General features: G+C 46.3%; 1 protein-coding gene across 1 annotated transcript in view; it reads right to left on the reverse strand.

Moving 5' to 3' along the window:
• Window positions 1-203, reverse strand: part of LAMA4 (laminin, alpha 4) — a 107437-nt gene that overhangs the window by 81762 nt on the left and 25472 nt on the right. The gene's annotated exons all lie outside the window — the stretch shown is intronic.

The raw sequence follows: 203 nt of genomic DNA on the forward strand, positions 1-203 counted from the left end.
AAAATAAAAATATAGTTTTTCCTATGCACACATATTCGGAGAGTTAGGTTTGGCTGAGAGACAGGGGAAAGCAAGAATTACAACCGCCAGGTCTCCCCAGAGCACACTGCACAACCCCATCATAGCAGACCACACACGTGCTGCTGAACTTGAGTCTGTTCTTTCACTCCCTGCCCTGGTGCTTGCTTTTTTGCCTTACAGTA

Source organism: Pygoscelis adeliae, unplaced genomic scaffold (genome assembly GCF_000699105.1).
Source record: "Pygoscelis adeliae isolate BGI_AS28 unplaced genomic scaffold, ASM69910v1 Scaffold125, whole genome shotgun sequence".
NCBI classification, from domain to species: Eukaryota; Metazoa; Chordata; class Aves; order Sphenisciformes; family Spheniscidae; genus Pygoscelis; species Pygoscelis adeliae.